The sequence below is a fragment of the Bactrocera oleae genome, chromosome 2 (genome assembly GCF_042242935.1).
Source record: "Bactrocera oleae isolate idBacOlea1 chromosome 2, idBacOlea1, whole genome shotgun sequence".
NCBI lineage: Eukaryota > Metazoa > Arthropoda > Insecta > Diptera > Tephritidae > Bactrocera > Bactrocera oleae.
The window spans coordinates 84,281,198-84,292,953 of record NC_091536.1 but is presented as its reverse complement, the minus strand read 5'-3'; the positions used below and the strand labels follow the sequence as shown (position 1 = coordinate 84,292,953).

Genomic DNA, 11,756 nt, shown 5'->3' with positions numbered 1-11,756 from the left:
TCTGTCAAGTGTCAAGTTCTCATATATGTTTCTATGTGTGCGTGTGTGTGTGTTTGTTGTATGCATCGATTATTGCACAGAAAATTGTTTTGTTTATTCGAGACATTAGTACACTCACTGATTGAAGAAAAAATTCAAATCGCCAGCAATTAAATAATCTCTAATGAGTATCGATAATTAATTTAATAGCAACTACTCGTGCACATATCAGCTATATACTAATATGTACTTATTTGCCTCATTGTATGCTAGTATTTAGATTGATTAATCTGTGTGTTGTTTTGCTAGAGGTGTTTCGTTGTCAATAAAATATGAATATACATACATATATAATATATGTATTTTAATTTGTGTCAAAATTTTAAACAAATAATAAACAAATGATTTAGTAAAATAAATGGCAACAACAGCAGCAGCTGCAGTAACAGGCACAGCGGTGTATAAATATATAGATAAATTCATAGTTACTATATACATATGTCAAAGTACCATATATTTTTGGCTCACTTTGATGGCCAAAATCAAACCGGCATCAATGAAATTTTTGATTTTACGATGAAATGTTTGGTTTGGTCGCGCGCGGGATTGAATCAAATACGGAAACGGGAATTGCAAGCAGCTTTTTTACTTTGGAATTATAAAGGTTTCAAGAGCGCGCCTGCGCACATTTAACTACAAATTAATATACGTAAAACGTCTACTTTATTATATAATAATACACATGTAAATACATAATAAACTTAAATAAATCAGAAAATTATTTTATTTAAACAATGTTTTTATTTTATTCAAAAAAAAAGTGCAATATTTTAAAAAAAATTATGTGAAATACGTTTAAGCGATTATAAGCACTTTTAAATATGAAAAGATAGTTTTATTTTTATTTGCTGATATATCGAATGTACATATATTGTATGAAAATAGTCTTCGATAATTTGAAGTTTATCTGAGAACTAGTTTTGAAGATTTCAGCATATGTAAGATTTTTTTATTTATATTGTAATCGATTACCAATGCTTTAAATGCCTTCTTTTCGAAACGCTGTTTTTAGAGTAGGTGAGGAGACCTTTTTAAATATATTTTTCAGATAATGATCGAGGGAGTAAGATTTCTGATAATTATTTCGATTTTACAGCCACTCTGCAGTGTAAATTTTTTCATACAGAATGACGTTTTTCTTTGGGAAGCCACAATTTTGTCAAAAATCAGAACTTTGACTAGTCCTTTGAGCATTACTCGAATCCATCTAATAATTTAACTAATAATAATTATTTTTTTGATTTCGGATTTGAGATAATTTTGAGCAGAAAAATGTTACTCACCACCAGACAACTATTTTGAAAGGTGCTCAACTAGATCGGCTACGGGATCGAAAGAAACCAAAATTTTCAAAATGAGTCGCCTAATTTTAAAGTACATTAAATTCTATAAATGCACATAATATTTTGGTTACTAAAAAAGCTTTTTGTTTAAGAAAAACTATTGTAATCCAGTGTGCTATTGTTTAAACACAATCAATAATACCAATGTGTAAAAGTCATATCAGTATGCTTTATACTACTATAAGAGTTATGCTAGTACCATTATCATATACTAATAATTTATTTTTTTATAAAAATTGCTATCGATTTCATAGCATATTCTCTTCTACTTTACCCAAGCATAGTGCCTAATTGCCGTCGCCAAAATATAACGTCAACGAGCTGGGACTCGCGTTATATTCCACTAAAAATCTAATAAAATTTCACAAGTTGTATTAAAGAAGGCGAGATGAAAACTTCTACACCAATGCTCCTTCACTATTTAGTCTCTCTAGACTAAGGTTGAAAGATATCGGTTGTCATACCTATGGTTGTTAAGTTAAAAAAAAATCGAAACTGCAAAAATTAAGAAAAGCTTTTAGTATGTAAATATATATAATGTTACATTAAACTTCCAAAAATATTAAACTAGAGTCGAACTTCTCTATTTCGAATTTATGTACCACGAAATTTGTAATTAATTTCCAGAACACTGCAATTTCATAAAATTTTCAGTATGTTTTGAACTTCTTATTACGAATTCGCTTATAGCGAGTTTTTATTTACAACGAATTTTTCCGACGCTCTTAACTTTAATTTTCATGCGTTATCAATATCTCTAGAACGAGCTTTATTTCGATTTGTATTACTTACCACAGACAAACATGTATTTGGGGAAGTCGCTAATTCAAAATTTGATGATAAAAATCAATAAACGGATTGTTATCAGTACAACTGTGACTTGTTATATGACAGGGTTGAAGAAGCTTAAATTATTATTAAATTATGAGTAATTTGTAACTGTATTTAATTTTATAAAGATAGAACTCATACACTAACCGACAAATGCAGCATAGGGTTAGAATAACGATTATATGTGTTATGTGAGGGTTTGGGTAATTCGTAGACCAATATTACATATTTTCGCCCCTAAACTATAGTATATCCAATATAATCCATTCCGTTAATTTCTGTTAAGATATCTAACATATAGATCGATATATACGATATAAAGTCAATCAGAATTCTTATATTTGGCATATGAGAGATAGAAATAGTATTAAACCGCATTTATCCATTTTTGCCATTACTACAGAAAAAGATGATATCTGAGTTGCATTAAGGGCATAATTATATTAGATAAGGACTCGCTCTGAGTTTAAATATAGATAATATATATCACAGATTGACCGAAATTTTCGATTACAAGTTCGCTACAGGAACTACGGTCCACATATTTGGTACTTGGCTTGAACAGTTTTGCTTCGATTTGGATACTTGTTATCCATTAGCTGACACACTTCAAAGTCAGTATTCGTGCAAAGTTGTATCTCAATACATCATTGTTGCTTAATTTGTGTACTGGAAAGTGAAAGAAGATATGGATTTTAGAATTGTGTTATATGAGAAGTAGGTCGTCCACTTTCACATTGCGATATAAAAATATCAAAATAATAAACCGAGATATGGGGTTTCACCTAAATGCGGGCGGTGTCACGCCAATGTCGTCGTTAAATTTTTTGTCAAAGATTACGTGTACAAAGTTTCATTACGATATCTCTATTTTTATTCAAGTTACAGCTTGCATGGACGGACGGACAAACAGATAGGCGCTCGGAATACAACTCGTATCTTTTATATAAAATATGTATAACCCTATATCTACATTGATTAGTTTTGGGTGATAAAACAACCGTTAGGTGAACCAAACTATTATACTCTGTAGCAACATGTTGCAAGAGTATAAAAATTAATGAGCATTCAAATAGACCAGGAATAAGAATAACACCTAACTTGAAACAACGCTACAGAAAGCAGATTTTACTGAGTATTTAAACACAAATGAAGGAAAATAAACCCTTCTCAAACAATTCCATATAACGAGTTTTCTATATGAGGAAGTCCATTTTTGTGCCCTTGAAATTTGCTACATATATGGAAGTTCGACTGCATATCCTTCAAAATTTACCCAAATATACGGAAAATATTTCTGAAACTTAATATTGCATGTTGATAATTTATGAGACAATATTCATATATTATATAATAAATTTAAATGCATATTTAAAAATATTTAATGCTAAGCATTCTTCTTTCAATTACAGTATCAGTGTTATGACTCGTTTATTGAAGAATCGATATAAAAATACTTGAACGAATTTTATTATTTAATTTATGTGTGTCTAGCAAACTTGTCTGGCGACTAATAAATTGGAAAAAAAAGAGAAAAGAAGCAAAAGTAGCTTAAGACAGCAAAACTAACAGTTTATGCCAACAAACAATAATGATCCACTTGAGCAGGCTTAAAAAAGTCATTTAAGTATATTAGCAAGGCACACATATTGATTTGTCTATGCACATAAACAAAGGTGCACACACACTTATACGCTTGTTTGTATATACTAATATTGTAAATATGTACATACATACATACAGATATGCAAAGGAAATAAAAAAGTTTCTCTCACCAAATCAAAATTAATGAATGAACTGAAAGAAACAAAATATTTATTTAACTATTTATTAAATAATTAAGCTTTGTGCAGCTCAAAACAAAAACACCAACTCAATTCAATAGTCAAATACAACAAGTCGAAGAATTCATATACATATGAACATACCTACATAAATACTATACATAAATAAAAATACAAAAAAAATGGTATTAACACAAAAAAGTCAAACTTAAGCAACGATGAGGCTTTCGAAAGCAAGGAAACTGAGTAAGAATGTTGCTATGTGTGAGGAAAGTTGAAAATGAAAATCGTAATGGACGACGGCAGCATATTGGTCGTGGAGGAGCGTGAGCTAGAGCGGCTGCGCTGAAGATGTCTACGAACAAATTACTCACACAAGCTGTCTAACGATGAGCCCAACGACAGACTACAAAACATATTCGCATATACATTTGGTATGTTGTTGTTGTTGTTGTTTTTTGGTTGCTGGAAAAAGAGAGTTTGTTTGGTAAGCTTAAGGTTTTTGACCGCAAACAAAAACTAAAAAGCAGGGAATTGTGTGCGCTCTTTTACGAGACACTGCTGGCATTCAGCGGTAAACCACACGACGACGAAGCACCGAAGCGAAATTGCAAACGAAATCGAGTTTTAAATTACTATGTATTCATTTTGAATGAGCCTTGAAAGGACATTACTGTTACATGTACATAATTATTTATAAACTTCATTTTGTACATTGTACATACATTTTATGTGCTTTGTTCGGAGAAATTTTGGGCTATAACTTCGCAAACTTTAAGTATATGTATGTAGCTACATATGTATATGTTTTCTTACATGTAGGGGTTAGTAACAAAAAAAAAGTGTTTAATATGGTGTATAATGCGATGATACAGACACCTTTAACACCTCTCTTTTCAAGAATAGGTACTAAACCTACATTATAAAATTGGTAAAATTTCTGGAAAATAGATTTAGCAGAACAACATTATGAAAACGCGTTTTACTCCGGCTCAATACATTTGATGTTACCGCATCAGAATGTTGTAATACTGACGACGCTGTAGATTAAGGACCGATATTTCGATGAACCTCGATGCGGATGAATTTAAAACCGATCGAATAACCGGTCGATTAATATTAAGAAACAGATTTGTTATGTCGAATTTGAAAGTTTGTTGATTTCGGCAGTATTTTTAATCAAAAAATCCAAAAAAATATAAGTATTATTGTCATTCATCCAACAAAAGCTATTCAGTCATATTTCTACTTTAAGAGCACGTGTTTTAAAGTTTGTTTTAACGGCTAAATAATTTTTAAAATGCAAATACAATACATTTATAACTCTTTTTTCAAAATTTGCATTTATTTAAGAAAAACCTCTTAATTAGTATAATATTATATAAAATATTGCCCATCTGAAGCAATAACATTTTCCCATTTTTCGGACATTTTGTGAATTTCATTCCAAAAGAACTGCGGCCAGCTTAGCGGCCCGAAAGAATCAAGCCAATTTTCGATACCCTGCTTTGATGTGAACCGTTATCCAGTAAGAGCGTTCTGTAACGACCTGAACAAATTGTATTCAGAGAAGGCAAAGTTTCGGCTATAAGGCGGTTGGGGCAAATATTCCCAACCGCTGCTTTCCTTTTGCGTAGTTGCAAATTCCGGGCCTTTTTCGGCATTCGCTCGCTTTAATTTGATGAATTGTTGTCGGTAACGTTCTCCATTAATAGTTTCACTCGGTTTTAGAAGCTCATACATTCAGCACACCATTCCGATACAATCCCAGTCTCGATCCGATGCAAAAACAACTTCATTTTGAAGCGCTCAAGCAGCATTTCTTACATGGAAAATCGTCTTTCAACATCTCTTGGCTTCAACTCATATATGACACGCAATGTCTTTGCTTTTGAATGTATCCGACTACTTTTAAAGGTTTTGAAATGGCGGCTTGAGTGACTCCTCCACGTGATTCGGTGAGCTCTACTTGTGTGTGGCAACAACATTCATCGAGTAATGCATTCAGTTCCTCGTCTTCAAACATTTTTGGCCGCTAAGGACATTCTTCGTCTTTCAAGCCAAAATCACCTCTTTTATATCGTAGAAACCACCTTTGGCACAATCGCTCAGCTAGAGCATGTTCACCATGAACTTCCACCAAAAAGCGATGACTTTCGGCTGAGAATTTTTTCTTATTAAAGTAATGAAAAAGAACTCCTCACAAACATGATTTCTCAGGCATAAAGTTCGACATATTTGCTTGAAAAAATTATTGTTGTCTACGCTTCAATTGAATGACATATAATGAAAATGACACACAAGGACTATAGTTTTCCAAAGTATGTTTGAAAGAACAATGGAATAATAATCAAGTTACACCATCTCTTGACAAATCGCACGAATATGGTTATAGACCCAATAATTAATTAATTTATGATCACTATCACCCCTGCGCTTTAAGTTAAAATTTCCTACCTTACTTGCATACTCATCTGTGATTAATAATTTGATTTATTAGTGAGTGGGTGGCACTTTCAAATCGGAAGTGTTAATATTGGCGGCCTACTTACCATATACCATATAAGAATGTATAAGCGGATTTCTTTATTTGTTGTTTTAAACTTTAAGAAGAGATTGAAAATTGAAAACGCATGTAAATAAATATATACTTTAATGCAAGACAGTTGCAGAGCCGCCAAACGAAAATGCATTGATGTTGCCGCAAGGCTTTTATATTCCAAAAAAGTCTTAGGAGAGCTTGTATGAATATATATGTAAGTGGACCGACTAAGTGCATATGAAAACAAATGGCTTTTCGGCAAAACAGATAATTTAATTAATTTATTGATATACATAAATACATATATAAAGTGTACATTGGCATAATCTTACAAATAAATTCCACGCAAATATTTGTATTAATATTAAGAGGTATTCAATAATTTATTATACGTGTATATAACTGTAATATCCAAACTTATATTATTAGTTGGATATATCCGCAATTAAGATGTATGCATATGTACATACATACATATGTTTGTGTGCATATATATACATACATATATGTATATGTCTACCTATGTGAAGTGATATTGAGATGGTGATAGCAATGTGTAACTAGTAACTAAGTGTAAATGCGTGCAAACAAAACCATAATAAAAACCGATAATGTTCTCTTCGAACAATGGATCCCTCATGAAAGACATCCTTTGTTTTATGACCGCATTGCACGAGTATTCACACACACACACACACGCGCACGCTTAGATAACTTCAATCGCAGCAGGTATGCAAACCGTTCTGCACACCAACACACGACCTCATACGAATTCGGCAGCACTAGCGACCGCTGCGCTTTCATTCTTGCCTTTGTTGCACTAATAACCATTTAAAATGGTGCAAATGCAATATAATTCACACCAGAAACCAAAACAATGGATATTTAGAGCAATCAGACTAGCCGGGCAGCCACACGACCAAACCAAGTTGGACGAGACCGACGGGAAATGCTAACAAAGAGCTACTAGTTTAACAAATGCTCGCGTAAATTGAAAATCGCATTTGTGACTGCCTTATTTATGTGCCATGTATGCATTAGTTCGCACTTTGTGGACGCGGTTAAGTCGGGACATCGGCACTACTACTAACCAGCGGTCCAGTAATCAACATAAGCAAGTCACCAGGCATAAGTGTGTCCATATTACAAAACAGTTTGGAGGAACATAGTACGCATATCTGAAAACATAAATAGTTTGGTAGATAGCAGCAGCTAATTTTTCTTTTTCATATGCCGCTTATTTGCATTTCGCATGGCATGCTCAATTTGGCCAGGTTCCTTAGACGGCCGCCAAGGTGCGCAGCATTGCGTCATAAGGATAGGGATGTGTGTATGTATGTGTACTCAATACAAATATATATATGTTGGAAAACAGCGGCGACTTGTGTACCGAATACCTAGTTCAAAAGAAATTTTTAGAAAAAATGCGCGCTAGTTGGCAATGGGAGTGGCGCGTCGGTTTGCGCATACATACATATATTTTCGTATAAGCATACGCATGTAGCTAGTTGGCGTCTACCGAAAAGCGATTGCGATCATTTTTTCGGAATTTTCATATATGTTTTTTTTTTACATATTTTGTTGTTTTCAGAAATAGACGCATAACGCTTGTCGGCCGAAAAACAACAAAGCTGGCAAAACCGCCTGAAAATACTTACATACGTGAGTAGCAAAATTTACCTAAGAAAAAACCAGAAAAATATTCTTATCTAAAAATTAAGTATGACGCGTTATTTGCGTAGGTGTTTCATTTCCTCTGTTCTACATTGGGTATACATATGTATGTATATGCATAGATTAAATAACAATACCATTTGTATAACTCTTATTTTGGCTACCCTTCGCGGCTTTTAATTATAATTATAATTGTTTGTATAACTTCATTTGTTTCTTGGCATACTTTACTAAAATATAAATAATAAAACTGGTGCCAATTTATGCTTTGTCGGTTCTGACAAAGTTCTTTAAAATGGTGTGCCAGTTAATTATATGACATTGTTGTTATACCCTTAAGTTTGCTACAAGGTTTGTAACACCCAAAAGAAAACGTCAGAGGCTTTATAAAATATTTTATATATGCAAATGACCAGCGTGATAAGCTGAGTCGATTTGGCCATGTCCGTCTGTCTGTCTTTATGTACGCGAACTTGTCCCTCAGTTTTGCAGATGTGTTTTGTAAATTCTCTTAACATATCTGGATTTTTCCATAAACTAATTCATAATTATGACATTTTGTGTTTTATTCATACGTTTTCCCCTATAGAAATTAAGATTAATTAAATCGTAACAATAATCTAAATTAATTTCTTAACTTACATTCCAAATCTGTCAGCGACTATCCTCTTGCGTTGTTTCTGATAACAAAACTGATAAAATTGATTTCCGTGACAACCAAAACCGATAGAATTTCTGTTTCGAACGTTAAACTAATAATATCTGAATTTATGACACCTACTATACTTTTTTATCGGATTCAATTCTGATTCCGACAACTATCAGATTCTTCAACACCTCTGATTGCAACTAACACGACTCTCTTCTATATACATATATAAGATTACGAATCGTTTGTATGGGAGTATAGAATAGTGTATTAGGCTTTTTCGGAAATTTTTTTAAAATTTTTTCTGCATAAGAATTATTCTCGTACTTCAAGCAATATTCTAAAAACCAATCAGTGAAATCGGTTCAGCTCTTATCGAGACTTGCGCTTATCAACATATTCAGTGATTTATTATTATATTGTATTATAAGTAGATAGTATATTCGGTCATTCGATGCTATGACTATAATATACATTAAATACTTTTACATATACAATAAACTATTTAATACAGTAAAAATATTATTTACGAATGAAGGCGAACACCTAATTGTCGGTTTAAGAATCCAAGGGATTGTACTTGAGGTTTAATTTAGAAAATGATTCATACAAATATTTTTCGATGAAAAAAATAATGAATTTTTCTTTTGGCATTTTTTTGAAAATTTTATTAAATATTTTTTCATTAATTTAAAAAAAATGTTTATGTTCAGATATATGTATTTTTAAAATTTGAGATTTAAACCATACTGCCATTTATTTTGGGTCAACCTGGTCACAGTGTGCTAAATTTTACTTAAATCGGCTGAGTAGTTTAGGCGATAACTCCGAATAAAACGTGACACGTAATTTTTATATACATATGTATGTACATGTACATACATATATAGATAGCTTCAAATAGCAAACAAATTAACGTTTTTTAACAGTTAGTTTCAACTAACCTAATTGACGTTTATTAATTTATTAATCAAATCGCGATACGAAACATAACCAATCAAAGTCAATTGCTCAATACTTCAACAGACCAGCATAACGATAAAACGAGCTTTCAACAAGTTTATAAAGATTAATCAAAGGTTTTATTAATAATTTATCATGTGGTCAAGTAGTCGTAGCAAATTAATTTCACTCAATTCATTTGTTGCATTTTAGAGCACAGCGTTAAGCTGAAAAATACCCAAAAGTACTAACTGTCGAACAAATGAGACGTCAACTCGATACTACATAAATGCGCACTCGTTCATTAGGTACAAACTTAATACTCGAGACTTTTGTAGTTAATTATTAACATCGTTTCTCTAGCTTCTCGTTAAGCACATCATGTGGCAGCATATAACCCGAATTGATGTACGAGCCAAGGTGTACCAGACTAAATACCCACAAGCACATGAAATTAGTAAGTACTAGTAAGTACTGCGTCCAAGTGCTCCGCAACAAGACGCCAAGCGCCCTGGAAAAATCCAAGCAATCCACAACAAGTCTACGCCAAGTCACCTCAAGCCCCATAAAGGTAGATAGTGTCAGCATGTTTTGATATATCACAGCGGACATAAAGATATAAAAGTACGATATCAATGCATACACATTCATACCCACACACACAAACATACGCATTTGTAAGCATTTATGGGCACCACATTAGCGGATTCACATTGATACCACACAGATACGGTGCAAATGCGACAAAAATACCGTACGTAATAAGCAACAACACATGACTTTTTAATACCACTCAGACCTCGAACACCAGTCCCGGCAATCGTAATTATTATCTCTTATAAAAATATAAATTTTCTTATCATTGTACAAACAAACGTAAAATGTCTTTTGCTCATTTAATTAAAAGTATCAGAAATATAATGAAAAACCAAGTACAAAAAACACAACCGACTGTCGGCCAATAATGAAGAGCACTATACTTGTACAGTTGAATCCTTACAGAGAATATTATTTATTCTAATTTAATGCTTAATGGCAATTTGTGAATATACTAAAATAATATCGCGGTAATTAAAACTTAGCTCTAAGATTATGAACAGCTTTAGCTATAACATAGCGACACAAAAGTTTGATTTTTTACTAAATTTACTGTGTATGTAGTTAATATAACAATTAAAAAATAAAAATATAAAATGAAATAATAGAAAAATTTAATAAAAAGTCATTTTTACCACTTTTCAGTTATTTATTTGTAAAAATTATTGGTGAAATCCTTGTTGATGTTTTCTGGTTTCCCACGGCTGACTGGTTCTCTATTTGCTGCTCAGGTCTAACATAACGTCGGTGCTACACGTATATATATATACATATGTATATAGAGCCAAACCAGCAAACTAAAACTGAGAAAAGTGGAAGCCCAAGTCTTAAGTTTTCTTTCCTCCCTTTGTTTCAAGACCACATTCTATATAAAAACAAGAAAAAATGTTCACTTCGGTTGCATCGAAGCTAAAATACCTTTCACAGGTGCATTTTTTACTAGAGCATAAAAGGATATAAAAATATTTTATATATATATATTTTTCTTGATATTGATCGGTTAGTTTGTATGGCTAAATTATATTATGGTTATATGCTAAATTGGTTCGAACCTGGTCCGAACTTAATCCATGGGAAATTTTATAAAGATATCTTGACCAAAAAAAGTTGTTCATACAAAGACTTGATTTTGTTCGATCAGTTTGTGTGTCAACTATATGACATAGTGGTCCGTATCGATGCTTAATGCAAATGAACAGCTTCTCCGGAAAAAAACGCCATGTGCAAAATTTCAGATCGGTATATCAACTAAGGGTCTAGCTGGCATAACATTTATATACCATATATAGTATACTTTATATAGTGTTGCAAACTTCGTGGTAAACTTACTACAACCGAATCAGGGTATAATGAAA

General features: G+C 32.3%; 1 long non-coding RNA gene across 2 annotated transcripts; it reads left to right on the top strand.

Moving 5' to 3' along the window:
• Positions 1-7,004: 7,004 nt before the first annotated feature.
• Positions 7,005-10,753, top strand: LOC118680653 (uncharacterized). 2 transcript variants are annotated; one of them, XR_004976268.2, is made up of 3 exons: positions 7,005-8,201; positions 10,018-10,112; positions 10,168-10,753. It is a non-coding gene; the product is annotated as an uncharacterized lncRNA (long non-coding RNA). The 2 variants fall into 2 exon arrangements; XR_011394938.1 differs by lacking the exon at positions 7,005-8,201 and having other exon boundaries at positions 9,039-10,112.
• Positions 10,754-11,756: the final 1,003 nt, after the last annotated feature.